This window comes from Lactuca saligna, chromosome 4 (genome assembly GCF_052625555.1).
Source record: "Lactuca saligna cultivar CGN05327 chromosome 4, ASM5262555v1, whole genome shotgun sequence".
NCBI lineage: Eukaryota > Viridiplantae > Streptophyta > Magnoliopsida > Asterales > Asteraceae > Lactuca > Lactuca saligna.
In genome coordinates this window covers 136,227,636-136,241,635 of record NC_136420.1, presented here as the reverse complement: position 1 = coordinate 136,241,635, position 14,000 = coordinate 136,227,636, and the positions used below count along the sequence as shown (strand labels likewise).

Genomic DNA, 14,000 nt, shown 5'->3' with positions numbered 1-14,000 from the left:
ACTTTAGTGATCGGAATAATTCTAAAATTTACCATATCGGGTTACGGTAACTCAATCGGGTACGACCAAAAACCCCATCTAACGCCGGTATCGGGTAGAATTCCACCGTGTCCAAAACCTAAACACTATATAAACGTGTTTAGGACTTCATTTGAAGCCTTTGGCCAAATTATCACTAAACATTTCCCACCTCTCTCCTAATCCAAGTTTAAGGGATCAAAACTCAAAATTAAGGCTTCTAATCTCTAAGGTACCTTCCTAGCCTTAATCTATAACATATTTGACATTCAATTTCGAGTTTAAGACATGAATTAGGCCAAACATTCATGAGTTTACGGCCATAGAACATTCATGGGCCGTAAACTCATATTTCAAGGGTTTTTAAGCCCTAAAACCCTTCCTTTGCATAGTTGGACACTAGATATGACTTAAGGGCTTAAAGGGAAGAACTTATAACATGTAGAACATGGATTTAGAGGGACAAAAGTGAGTTTACGGCCAAGGAACATTCTTGGGCCGTAAACTCATATACAAGGGGTATTTAAGCCAATTAACCCTTCCAAAACCTAGTTGGGACTTAGACATGAACCATGGACTTGCTAATCTAAACTTGGAACACTTTAAACTTGATTTTTGAGTAATAAAGAAGAGTTTACGGCCAAGACATACTCTTGGGCCGTAAACTCCTCTAAAAGGGTGAATTAAGGCCTTTAAACATGTTCAAATGCTTCCAAACTCAATCTATGGCTTTGTGGTAAAATCTAGATGCATCTAAAAATGGTTTAAAGGATTGAAACACAACAAAAGTATGATTTATGAGAGTTTATGGCCTAGGAACATACCCTTGGCCGTAAACTCATAAAACAATGTTTAAGATGCATCAAACACACCCAAATGGGTTGTACAAATTTCTAGAATCACATGTGTTTGTTTTAAACACCAAAAACTATCTTTTTCAATGATAAAAGAGAGTTTACGGCCTTAGAACATACCTCTAGACCGTAAACTCCAACAAAGGTCTTAATTGATGTTCTAAATTCATAACAATGCTTAGAAAATTAGTTTGAATCACATGTGATTGCCCTAAGTAGCTTAAATCAATTTTTCTTAGCCATTGTGAGTTTACGGCTGTAAACTCTATGAGTGTGGCCGTAAACTCATGTTTTAAATGTTTTAAATCTATTCCAAGTGTTCCAAGGTGTTTAGATAATTATTTCTAGCAATCCCTAAGTCTATTTGAGCCCTTAAAACACCAAAACCTCACCCACATGAGTTTACGGCCGTAAACTCATGTATGTGGGTGTTCCAATGTTGTAAACCCTTTAAAATGTTTACTTATGGGGAGTAAACTCAAGTCCCAAGTCCCTTGTGTCATTACAAATCCAAAGATGTCACCCGGGTCACTCCAAACGCTCGTTTTGAAGTGTTTAACCTCATTGGAGTGTATTGTTCCATATGATTAGTGAATGTATCTCTAATGGTATATATATGGACATTATATCATTTTACATAGGGTCATCGCGAGTAATCAAACCCCGAACCGACGTCTAGCATTCAAAACCGACACGTTTCCGAGTCCGGTGAGTTCATACCCCTACCCTTTTTCACTGTTTTCACTGTTTTCAGGGGGGGAACACAAGCAAAGTACAAGGAAATTCTTGTACTCAAATTATGTTTTCAAATGTGTGTTTCATATCCTTATGCTTTTATAACCGATAACTACAACTGATAACAGATCGAATCTACAGATCACGTAACATATATTTGTGAAATAAGTCTTTAAACTAGTATGTTTTACATGTATTTCACAAATGGTTTTCCACATTTTATCGGTTAAAAGCATGACATTAAAACATTTGAATATAATACCTGTACACTGTTTTGTCCTCGGTAACACTCCACGCACATACGCGAGTGGAGGACTTTCATATTATTACTAGTAAATTTGTTATTCTGGTACGATTGGAGACACGTCCTCGGAGAACACTCCACCTGGATTACGCGAGTGGAGGACTACACCCATAACCAGAATCTCTGGTATTTAGAGAGCGTGACTTGAGTGTATAGATCTATACGGGGCTGACTACCCCACACCTGGCTGCTAGCTACAGCCGAACCGAAATGGTCAAGGGTGACGAAAGTCATAAATATGTGGACGACTTATTGCCACATGTGGACTACTTATTGCCACAGGTTTTAGTCTATTGTATGGTTATGGAACTCGCAATTAGGATAACAGAGATTTACTTACAGTAATAATGGATTACTTTATACATCGTTTACATCGTTCACATCTTTTACATCTTTTACTTACTGTAACTAACATGCAGGAAGGTACGGGACCTTCCTGGGGAAAACATGGAATCTAATCACGATTACATCTTTTACATCTTTCACATCGTTTACATAAGATACATACATGCAGGAAAGCATGGGGCTTTCCTGGGTAACACTTACATAACTAGAAAGAGTCACAGAATGGATAACATTACATCTTTTACAATATGTAACATACAATAAGGAAAGTATGGGACTTTCCTGGTAACACATGATAAGTAAACAGAACAGTTTAACCAGTCAGATAACCAACTATACATTTTCACATGAGTAAACATGTTTTCAGTGTACAAACTTACTATACTTTACAATTGTGAAACAATAACCAACTTTTAAGAAAATACGGGATTTTCTTGGTGTACATAACATTTCAGAAACAGAAAGGAAACCAATACATTTCCGTAAAACAAAACCGCTTATGAACTCACCAGCTTTATGCTGATTTTCAAACCGCTTGTGTTCTCAGGTCAGCGTTAGAACAGGTATCCGAAGATCATCTTGCATGAAGACGGTGTACATGAAGACCCGTTACATTTTGTCTATATATACTATGTATCACAACTGTACAAACTTTACTTTTGAAACAACTGTAAAACTATTATTATGTAATGTAATGCTTGTTTTACTTTACTTACTATGTACATTGGATTTGATACTCAACACGGTAGTCAACCCCGGAAATGTATTCCGCCTTCGGTTTTCGGGGTGTGACAATCCTCCCATAAGCCACCTAAAGTCTAAGTAAACCCCCTAGCACCCGAAGGAAGCCCCAAGGCTCCCGGAGTCCCATGAAAAGAGCCTTTCGGCTCGGGAACGCTACTCCAATGAATTCTGGTTTTGTGAAAAACCCGTTGTAAGTGAGCTATGCCTACCCTATCGTTAGTATATCTTATGTTTTAATATAGTAATGTTATTAGGAACTTATAACGAGTATTTGGGCTATTATTATGAGTTATATAAGTGTCATTATAATATCTTTTTAAACACTCGCAGTACGGGGAATCTGGTTAAAAAAATCCACATAGGGTTGTTGGATTTTAGAAGTGCTATATGTCAAAATGGTCCTGTCCTCTGGTGTTTTATGTTCGGCCCCTGCCTATATATAGTGGTTGAGAAATATTGTTTTGTGCTTATATAATAGTCATAATATCAACACTATTAATTAGTCTCGGTGAATATTAGACAAAAACTCTAGGGGTAATGATACTATGTTTTGTCAATGGAAAATTGTGTTAAGAGTGACGAAGTGTTGTCCGAGTACCGAGTCACCACCTTTTCAAGTGAGTGAATAGTCTCTTTCATCCTACACATGGATATGAAGTATTTTAATATAAATTATGTGATATCTGTGCATATTGTATGAATACTTGTTGTCTATGCTGGTGAAATATTTTTATACATCTTTTAAATGATTTAAACTGTATATGTATTTTATATATACAAAATGTGTTCGGTAAAATATGGGTAGATGAAATAATTGTTGTGTGATCACATGATGAAAGACATCAATGTTAATAGTGATCCAGCCATCTAGTGGAGTATAGATGATGACCACGGACTATACTAGACAGTCCAGTGGAACGCTAGCAGGCTCATAACCTATAGGTGTTTTTGAACTAGGTGCTCATTAGGTATTTTGAACTAAGTGTATTCAATATGTATTTTTGAACTAAGTGTGTTCACTAGTTATTTTTGAATTAAGTATTCACCAGATGTTTTGGACTACGTGTTCACCAGTTGTAATCTATAAACCTTGGTAACGATGGACTTCGTGCCAATTCCTTAGGATGATCCTTAGGAATAAATGAACGAGGAATAGTTGATTCTTAGTGTAGATCCTAAAGAGTAAAGAAGATAATGGGGATGGGTGATTGGGTTGATTAATTGTTTGAAGATTAAACAGAATAATTATATTATTGTGGGTTGAAAACCCTATGTACTCACCGGGTTTCCCAACTTGACCCACTCAGTTTCTTTATATGACAGGTGTTGATATGAAGTCACATTACACTGAGAGGTTAAGGAGATATAAATCACTAGTGATAATGAATGTAAGTTCTGCTTATGCTTATATTTTTGTATTGATGATGACATCCCGAATGTTTTAAAATCAATAAAAATACTTTTCTTTGGAAATGCCTTGATAATGTATTTATCATGTTTTACTGGGAACAAATTCCACAACATTTTTATTAAAAGGGGTACTCTGATTTTTATAAAGCATAAACAAAATCGATCTTTTATGGCCGTGAAAATGGTGATGTCACAATTGGTATCAGAGCATTAGTTTAAGCGAACTAGGAATAAAGATTTATTTCTAGACACAAGCACTAGTCTATTTAGGGAAAAATGCCTGACATGCTTTTATGTGCTAAATGATTTATGATATGCATTATATTATCGGATCTATGGTCTATTTCCGACCGGATCTGGAAACTTTATGTGTTCAGGTTTCTAAACGTTTAATTACGGTATTTGAACTGGCATATAATTTTTCGGAGAGATAAGGGGATTTATACGTCAATCATAGATAAAATATTTCCTATCATAATTCTCGTCATTACACGCCGACCGTTTAATTTGGTGTATAGATCGAAATGGCAAGAACCCGAAGTGGAGTCGGGAACGCGAATGGAAATAGGAATCAACAACCCCAATGATTGAACAAATACCTGTTGTGGTAACCGCACCTGAGCCAATCACAATGGCCGGGTTAAAGCGATGATCCAAATTATGTTAGATCGTCAAATGGAGGAAAAAAGGTGATTACTTCAACAAAATCCAGAGGAACTTATGATGCCTACTGAACAGCCCGAGCTGAATAATGGGCAGTCGGAAAGAGGGAACTACAATAGGATGGTTAGTCAAGACAACCCACCGATAGTTAGACAAAACAATCAGGATGGAGGAAATGACGGACATAGATGCAAGTACAAGGATTTCATGGCATTCAAACCCCCCGAGTCTTTCTGGAAGCCCATCACTGGTGGAAGTTATGGACTAGATCTCTGAGATGGAGACAATGTTTGAGAGTTATGAGTGTAGCAACAAACAGAAGACCGCCCTTGGGGTCCGTCTGTTAAAGTCTGGAGTACTGAGCTGGTGGAAGCTACTAGCTAACCTGAATTTTGTTTACTTGAATAGAAGGTAAGCCTAACAGACGAGGAGAAAAGGACCACGAGGTGCTACTAATCACGTATGTTATCTCAGGATTTCGAGTATATGAATGGCACGTTGGCCTATTTTGCATTTGATATATTTGGACCTTACTATCAATGCTAATAGGTCACTAAGGCCCATTAGCATGTGAAAGCCATTGATGGTTCCTTAAGCATGTAACTGGGTCACAAGAGGCCCAATAACATTTATTATTATCGTTAGGCCCAAAAGTCATGTTCAGGGGTCACAGAGGCCCAATAAGCATGATTAGAAACTTTCAAGCCCAACAATTTGAATATTTACTTGTTTTAGGTATAGTATAATTGTCGGAAAGTTTGATTGAACAATTGTTAAATTCACAACGGCACGAAGCTTGTCGATTGTTTATAACGATATTTGAAAATATATGTATATTCTTCATTCTATTTTCATAGGTTATAACTTGGTATTTTGACCCAAATATCTTAGTAATAAAATAATTGACTCAAAAACATTGGTTTGACCTATTCAACCCTTCTTTAATAAAAATGACAATTTTAGTCCGTAAAAAAGACATTTTTAGCCCTTAAACCATTTTCTTGTCATTTTTCACCCATAGACTTGTTTAAGTGATGTTTTTATCTCAAAATTTACTCTTTGGCAGTTTCAGCCCCTCCAGTAAAGAATTTTCCAGTTAAAGTCCAAACTTTTCACAACTTTTACAATTTTGGCCCAAAATCTAAAAACTTTACATTTTTTATCCTTGTTTGGAAAAAGAATCATTTTAACCCCTGAATTAGTTTTGTTTACCCTTTTACACCCTTTTTTGGGAAGTTCACCATTTTAATCCCTTGAAAATCATATTTTTCGCAATTTGTGGCTCTATAGGCCGAAAAACCCAAAAATTACCCATTAAGCTACAAATTACACTTCTAGTCATTTAAAGACTATAATATTCATAAAAACATTTATTTTTACAACTTTGACTCTTTTGGCCCTGTAGAAAACCGTGGATGGCAACTTTCAACCCAACTTTTGTTTATTTGACAAATTAAGCCCAAAAATGGGTTTTATGTTGCAATATGTTTATTATCACTTTAGAGGGTAATTTTTCTTGACTTTTTTAGTGTAACATATCTTAGATCATGTTTATCTTCCTCCTAGAGCCATAGATCTCGAGATTTCTTTCTTTTTTGTTACATAATTACCACATGAACACATGAAATCACACATAACATACACATACACATAGATCTACACATTTTACTTGTATTCTCCCCCATAAAACTTATGAAAACCGAAAAAAGAGGGGTATGAACTTGCCTTTGCTTGTTGTTTTCAGCCCTAGAAAGCTTCTTGAGAAGGCTTTGGCTTAGATAGGTTCAAAGAAGCATGATCATGAACTTTCATGAGTTAGAAGGAGATTTATAACAATTTCAAGAAGCTAAACCATGGATCTAAGCATTAACTTAGCTAATATGATGATTTTTGTGGGAGAACCTCCATGAAATGCCCTAGATCTCAAAAATTTTGATGGAGAAACAAGAGTGTTCTTGAGACTGTTTGGGATGAAAGTTTGAAGATATGTGTGTGTGCTTGGGAGCTCTCGGCAAGTATAAGAATAAGAGAGGGAATAAGAGAGAGAAGTGAAATGATGGTGCATGGAAGTATGGGAATTATTACATGGATGTCCATGATATAATAAGGAGGTGGCTAACCCTCCTTAATCCCTTGATTTCCTTTCAATATCCCTTTTTTTGTATTTAGTTGGGTCGAGAGAGGGGAGAGAAGAGAAAAGGTTTTGGGTTTTTTGTGCTTGCATCCAAAATATGAGCCTAATTTGGTGGTTTTCGGCCCATTGGACCTTTAGAGTAGCTCACAACCCAATTTTTGTATAAGAGAATGGATTTGAGTCCATTAGAGCTAATTGGATTAGTTATGGCCCATTAGGGTATTTTATTTCATTCTAGGCCCATTATGGCCCAAAATGTTAAAATAAATGAAAGTGGGTCCAATTAGAGCCCATTTAAGAGTTATAAGCCCAAAATAGTCAAAAATGGAAGCATATTAGCCCATTAGGCCCAATAAGGAAATCCTAGTCCAAATGGACTTAAATCGCGATTTATAATGTTTCCAATCTTTACTTGACCATTTGTAGTGTTTGTATAGAGTATTTGATGAAACTCTAGTTGTTATTGAATAAGCAACATACATGCTTTCACATTTTTGGTTCACAAATGTTATCATTGTTGTTGTTACAAGGCATAGAATTCCTAATTGTGACATTAAAAGCAAAAGGAAGCGGGAAATGCAATCGGGAACTTGGGAATCGAAGAAAGAAGAAAAATAGTCAAAATACTGAAGGACTCGGTGATTTGGATGTCTACTCGACGAGTCCAAACGAATGTTCGAGAAGCAAATACAAAGTCCTTGCCATACACAGATTTTTAAAAGGGGACTTGGCGAGTCGGTTATCTACTCGACGAGTAGCCCTGTTTTCTGAGTCTATAAATAGAAGCCAGTTGTCAAATCCAAACTTCTCTCTGGAACCTTGGAGGATTATTTTGCAACAAAAGGTGCAGCTGTAGCTTTGGAGTTCATGGAGAAAACCCTAACCTTCGATTTTAAGGAGATTAAAGGCAAACTAAGTTTACTCTTTACTCAATCTCTTGTTTGAACCATGTGTGAACTACTAGATATTATTTGTGCATTACTTTTGGCTGTAATTATGAACTAAACCTTATATATTACGTTTAGGGTAGATAAATTTATGACTATGGATTGATTTGTGGTTGGAATAATTATTTATTGGTGAATTTTGTTTTATTAAGCTTGTTAAAGAAACTTATGCATTAACCACAACCATTTTCTATTAATTAACAAGTAATTAAGATGCATGAACATCTTTTAATTGCTTATCTCATATGATTTATGTGAAAACATTGTCATGTGCCTAGGAATAGCGAATCTGAAACTAGGGTTAACTAGAAAATGGGTAAATTAATGTGTGAGCTTGTGTGATAAACCATCAACAAGAGGTTAATTGAATTAGTAATTTGATTAGCTAACTACAAGTCTTATTTAACCCGAATAAATAAACTAGGAAATTCTTTAGTTTAATCACTTGATCACTGCTTAAATTAATATGTTTTCTAAGGATTGGTAATAGCGAATTGGAACTAATCACTTTAATCGGTAGCCAATAACAATTAATCCATTGCACTTTCCATACAATCAACCATAGGAGTAAATGAATCGAACCTAAATAGAAGTCTTCTTATCATTGAATTAAGTTGGTTTTTATTTTCTTTAGCTGTTAGTTACTTAATGTTGGTGCATGTAAATGCTCCACAAATAATGAGTGTTTATTAGGTTGTATTTTCCCTTTATTTTGTATTGTTGGTGTAAATACTCTCCCTCCTATATAAAGGGAGAGTTGGTGGTATCTTACTTTTTAAGCTAGCTTATTTTTCCTTAGTTAGAGAATACATTTCTTACATGTAATCTATAGAGAGAGAAAAGTTGGTATGTTCTCCCACCCAGGGAGAGTTTCTCTCCCACCATGTTCTTCATGCTTCATTAATATTATTATTCTCTCTTGTTGTTAGTCTTTTTCATGACTCATATTATGTTCTTCGTGTTCATACTTACAAACACACGATTAATTTCAAGATATATTACTTCCGCACTCACCGTTCGTTATAAAAATGGGTCTCTACAATTGGTATCAGAGTCGTACCTTGAAGATCTCACGATTAGTTCAAGGGAACGACTCCCGTTCGGTGATTATCTTGTGATTTTTCTGTGTTTCTGCAAAAAAAATAAAAAAAAATAAAAAAAATCGGGTTTCTTTCCGAATTTTTTTTATGAAGTTCATTCTTAGTTCTATTTTCTGGGTGATTCTATCTTAGTAAAATAAATTGTTGTTACTGCTACTCCTTCTATTTATTGCTGGAAGAAGATGTTCTTAAAGTTTATTATTTTTGTATTTGAAGAAATGAAGAAATTTGGTGAAGAAATTAATTTTGTTGTCTCCAAATTGTTGAAGAATTTGTTCCAGGGAGTTCTCTTATTCTTGGATGAGAAGACACAATTAATTCGCTTATTTTCTTTGAAGTGGTGCTCTTTTTTTTTACCCAGCAACTTGAAAATCTTCTTGAGGTATGAAGACTTTTATTCCTCATTTTTCTTGCTTAGATCTTCAATTGAAGAAATATTGGACGTATATTGTGTTTGCAAAAAGCACTTTGTCCTTTTTTGCTCTTTTAGGTAAAGAGTAATTCACTTTTATTTGCCTTACCAAGCAAAAACCATGTGACATTATCCTTTTCCATCACCTTTTTCCCCTAAAAACCCCATGTACACTCTTCCTTTTGCCTTGCCAATACCACATGTTGACTTAAAATGCTTTATAAAAAGATTCCCTTATTAAAATATGAATAAATGGCCTTTGCGGTACCATTTTTCATGAAAAAATAGCATTTTTTTTGTCACCTGTTCAACCCTTTCCGGACCCCCGAAACGCAGCCAAAAACTGCCTACCGGAGTCCCTTGAGAAACCTCTCAGCAGCCCTTCTCAGCCTTTGATCCGAGGTCCTCTCAGGTCCCTATCTGCAGCCGAGAGACTACAGTCATTTGTTTACTCCGGACCTAAGCCATCAGTAACCTCGGACTGCAGCGGCCATCAGCAGCTCGGACCGTAGGCATTCCCTAACGCAGCTTCTGACCGCATCCTCGACCCGCATGCAATCTCTTCTAAAGCCTCATCCGAAGTCGCTTTCCTTCACGCCTACTGCATGCATTACACCTCGGTTCGGACTGCAGTCACCCATCATTCGCAACTCACCCATCGTCCGCACCCTGGTCCTTCTTCATCAGCAGCGCCCCTTCCATTTGTAGCCTCCCACCACACCCACTTCCTTGACCCGCAATCACCTCCTACTGCATCCACCTTAGACTTTGGATCTCCCTCTCTTCAGCCCCCCTCCCCTCCTCCTTCCTTCTTTCTTTAGCTTCCCCTTCCTCCTATCCTCCCTCCTCCTTTCCACCTTCTTTTTCCTCTCCTCCCCTCCTTTTTCCCCTCTTTTTTTTAAAACCCTTTTTTTTCAAGACTTCATTTTTTTTGTATTCATATTTTTTTTTCTGCATTATTTTTTTTAATTAATTTTTTTTTCAGCCAATTTTTTATTTAGCCATTTATTTTTTAACACCAATTATTTTTTTTAGCCATTTTTTATTAAAACTAGTTTTTTTATCACACCAATTATTATTTTTTAACACCAAGTTTTGCCACAACCGAACCTTGGATTGTCACATTGGTTCATTTCATGCCGGTTATTATTATTGAAAGAATATTCCTACCACAATCGGACTTCATATTATTTTTGTGATGCTTGCACCGTAACGACGATTGATCAACAAAGTTGTTACGCGTTCTTCACATTATGGAATTTTATGACTTTTCGTTGTTGATTTTTGGTTAACGAATCATGTATCTTGAGCATGTAGACTTTACTTTCTATTGAAGACCACTTCAAGTGTTCCGGCACCGTAGTTTGGATATTTGGATATTATTTTTGGCTCAACATATTCTTCTCAGCACAGCTTCAGCGACTGTGTCACCCTCCTTCTCATGATAGCAAGAGTATTTATTTTACTCTTTCTCGTTTCTTATCGAGACCCTTCATACATCTAAGGAGAGCTTCTCTTACCTCTTCGTATCCGACACTCTCCATCTGATGATTTGTTGATTTTTGATATCCGGTCATTGGTTATCAAAAATAGGGAGAGAATATCATTCGGATTTTGTTATTATGATTGTTTGAGTTTGGATTTTGAAGACCTCTGAAGACGATTATTTATTTAGTGATGCGATGTGGCACTTATTTTTGATCTTCATGGATTTAATTTTTGGCATTACTCGATGTTTTCCAATTCAGATTATTTATTATTCGGACTCTATCATAGGATGATTTTGTGTTCGCGTCTGGTTCAGTTCTTATGGTTTCACGAGTTGGGATTTGTGATATGTTGAAGACGAAGATTATTTTAGCGATATCACGTGGCACTTATTTTTGATCCTTGGATCAAATTTTTGGCATTACTAGACCATGTCTTTGGACTCACATTATTTTTATCCGGACTTCATTTTATGGATGCATTCACATTTTTAGCAGGTTATTATTTGAAGAATTTCGGTATATTATGATTCGAGAACTCGAGATGTTTTTCAGACTTTTAAAGCCGAAGTGTTTCTTTCATTGGAACTTCTACTTGCTCATGGTGACCTCCTTCTTCGGGTGATTATGATTGGTTTGAAGATTTGGATCTTATCTTTTCTGCTTCATTGGTTGTGCTTTGAAGACGATGACCTTCATTGTCAGAAATTCATGGCCAGTTTCAGACTTCACATAAACTTCAGAGTTTCAGAGACATTTCAGCACTTGAGTTCATTTCATTACCACACTTGCTAGTCGGATTAATGTATTATAGCCTTGTATCACTTATTGTATCTCTCATTATTTATAAGCATTTAGGGAGAGAATGTTGGTGCATGCAAATGCTCCACAAATAATGAGTGTTTATTAGGTTGTATTTTCCCTTTATTTTGTACTGTTGGTGTAAATACTCTCCCTCCTATATAAAAGGAGAGGTGGTCATATATTACTTTTTAAGCTAGCTTATTTTTCCTTAGTTAGATAATACACTTCTTACAATGTAATCTCTAGAGAGAGAAAAGTTGGTCGGTTTTCCCACCCATAGAGAGTTTCTCTCCCACCATGTTCTTCATGCTTCATTAATATTATTATTCTCTCTTGTTGTTAGTCTTTTTCATGAACTCTTATTATGTTCTTCGTGTTCATACTTACAAAAACACGATTAATCTTGAGATATCTTACTTCCGCACTCACCGTTCGTTATAAAAATGGTTCTCTACACTTAGTTAGCATATTATATAATTGTTTAAGTTTCTAGTCTTGCAAAACTTGAGAAACCTTTTACTTTTATTACTTGCTTTAGTTAATTCTAGTCATTAGTTTAATCATCGTTCACTGTGTTCGATACCCTACTTATTCAACTATACCACCAATTGACATGTCTACTTCCTTTGTGTGTCTAAATTATATCTTAAAAGTAGGACTAAAACTAGTGCATTTATATACACATCAAGTTTTTGGCGCCGTTGCCAGGGAACGGTTCACAAATTAATTCTAATTGCTAGTGTTATCGATCCTTTGTGTGAGATTTATCTTGAACAATGTTACTGCTTTAGTAATCTATTTAATAGGTTTAATTATTAAGTTTTTCTTTTTTTAGGATTTTGTTATACATATTTCTTCTATCTTATCCTCGAACTCAGCGAGTCCAAGGCAGATTTCCAGTTTCGTTTTTTATTTCATTTTTGTTCTTTTTATGTATGTTACTAGTTTTGATTGCAGGAATTACATGACCCGAGGTTAAAATACACCTCTGGTAAAATACACCTCTGGTCTCTCCGTACGAAGATTCGGAGTCCGCTCTTATAAGGAACAAATACAAAGTCGTTAAAGATGCTAACCCATCAAGGAAATCACCTTTCAAAGACCTTAGATCAGTCTTTGGGAATAAGAAAAGAGAGAAAATGGGGGAGTCTAGCAGTCAAAAGAGAGAGGAAAACACGTTTGAAAATTTTGAAGAAAATCCAATTCCAAAAGTAATCGATTACGACTCTGAATCCGAAGAAGAAAGCGACTTTGAAGGTGAATCCTCTAACACCATGGCTAACATCGATGAAGCTCTCATGGGTAAATGGAAGAAAGGATGTGTGACGATACCGGCCCAGGATTTGTGCAACCCGCGATTCCTGCAATTGCCAACTTTGAACTTAAAGGCCACATACTTCCCAAACTTAAGGAAATCCCATTATTGAGAAAAGATCATGAAGACGCATATAAGCATCTAGACGAGGTCAATGACGTAGCCGACTACTTCAATGCTCCTAATGTGACCCATGATACTGTTTTGCTTTGTATGTTACCGTTCACATTTAAGGGATCCGTGAAAGATTGGTTGAAATCACTCCTTCCGGTATCCATCACTACTTGGGCTAAAATGCGTGAAGAATTTATTGATCAATTCTGCCCTCATTCAAAAATAGCAAAATTGAAGAAATCCATAGCCACTTTAGAGCAACAAGCTGGAGAGTCACTTTATGAAGCATGGGAGAGATACAAAGGCTTACTAAGGAACTTCCCACACCATGATCTAAATAGTCAACAAGAAGTCCCCATTTTCTATGATGGAGTGAATGTAACCACTAGGCAGCTCCTTGATTCACAAGGACAACTCACCAAGAAACCTCCCCCGGTGATAAAAGAACTAATTGAAGAATTCTCTAAACACTCTAGAGAATATCATAACCCAAGAAATGACTCAACTAGAGGGATGGTGAATGATATTTCTGATGACATGGCAACAATGATGGCAAAGTTGGAAAGCATGGATCGAAGAATGACTAAGATGGACCAATCCATACATGCAATTAG

The 14,000-nt window shown here is 36.1% G+C and overlaps 1 non-coding gene across 1 annotated transcript; it reads right to left on the bottom strand.

Moving 5' to 3' along the window:
• Positions 1 to 13,614: 13,614 nt before the first annotated feature.
• Positions 13,615 to 13,721, bottom strand: LOC145044654 (small nucleolar RNA R71). The gene has a single exon (XR_013681600.1). It is a non-coding gene; the product is annotated as a small nucleolar RNA R71 (small nucleolar RNA).
• Positions 13,722 to 14,000: the final 279 nt, after the last annotated feature.